This window comes from Octopus bimaculoides, chromosome 20 (genome assembly GCF_001194135.2).
Source record: "Octopus bimaculoides isolate UCB-OBI-ISO-001 chromosome 20, ASM119413v2, whole genome shotgun sequence".
Taxonomy (NCBI): Eukaryota; Metazoa; Mollusca; class Cephalopoda; order Octopoda; family Octopodidae; genus Octopus; species Octopus bimaculoides.
This window is the reverse complement of record NC_069000.1, coordinates 44,841,770-44,843,130: the sequence shown is the minus strand read 5'-3', so window position 1 is coordinate 44,843,130 and position 1,361 is coordinate 44,841,770. Positions and strand designations below refer to the sequence as shown.

The window sequence follows — 1,361 nt, the reverse complement described above, 5'->3', positions numbered from 1 at the left end:
GTGTTGTTGCTGTCATGTAATTTCCCCCAAGCTTGTTCATCAAGTCAGAGAATGCCAGCTACAAATTTGTTGTTCCGTATGTGATTTGAGTGAGGTTTAGCTACTTTTTCTAATAGTCCATGATGGTAGCAAATTGACAGCTTTGCAGTAATTGTTCTGGCTCTCTGTGTTCTGAGATCAAATCCTGCTGAAATCAGGTTTACTTTTCATTCTCTCAGGGTCAATAAATAAAATACAAGACATACCTACCTCACCACGGCACTGCTCTCATTCCATTAAGGGCCCAAGGCAAGGCATTTGACTAAATTGTGGAGGTGGCCAGAGTAGAAATTGGCAGGGTGGTGGTGACATTGGTGCTAGTGGTGGTGGTCATGGTACCTGTCAGAAGGAGAGGTTGGTATTAGTCTAGTTATAGCAGTTTAGCCCCAACTCAGCCCTGATCCATCAAATCTAGAAGCCAAGACATTCCAGCCATGACATACTATTTGGACTAACTTTACACAGCATCTCGCCAGACTGAAAAATATTAAGTACCAGTAATATGTTGGTACTATTCTGCTCACGTAATTATTAGGTTTTGGGGCACCGAGTAAGTTATGGGTATTGTGTTACATTGTCTCACTAATTAATTAGCTTGCATTATGTGCATAAATGTGTATATACATACATGCAATCATATATCGGTGTATATATATATATATACATACATATATATATATGTAAATATATATATATGTGTGTGTGTGTGTGTATGCAAATAATATATAATAAACTTTTGCATTCTCAAGTTTTCAACTAATACGTGTGCTCCTTGTTCCTACACCTGTCTTTGTCTTTTCTTTTCTGTAAATTTGAACTATGTATCTGTTTGTGTGATTGGATGGATGGATGGATGGATGGAAGGATGGACAGACAGACGGACGGATGCAGAGACAGACAGTTACCCAGTCTCTCTACAGAAGGAGAGTGTTACTTTTCACTCCCCTCCTCTCTTGTTAAATAGAATCATATTCGGAATAGGCAGAGTGAATGCACAAGGAAGTAGGAGCACCTGCATAAGGTACTCAGTGTAATTAAGGGGTACAGAAGACTGGACAGGGTGTGTGGATAGAGAGAAGAGAGAGGGGTGATCCCTAAGAGGGTGAGGGGAGATGGGTTGGTTTATGGAGAGTGTAACAAGTGAGGTGGGGGGAGATATAGGAGTGTCTCAGGGGACCATGGTACGTATGTGAGGGCACTGAGAATGAATGTGAGGAGGCATATGAGGGAGAGTGGAGGGGAATGAAGTAGGAGGAAAGGAAAGTGTTGAGATGGGGTGGAGGAACAGATTGTATTAGGGGAAGGCATGGGCGTAAAAGGGT

At 41.7% G+C, this 1,361-nt stretch overlaps 1 protein-coding gene across 1 annotated transcript in view; it reads left to right on the top strand.

Annotated features, from left to right (window-relative positions):
- The window catches only part of LOC106870420 (nodal modulator 1), a 35,864-nt gene that overhangs the window by 30,324 nt on the left and 4,179 nt on the right, over positions 1-1,361 (top strand). The window lies entirely within an intron of this gene.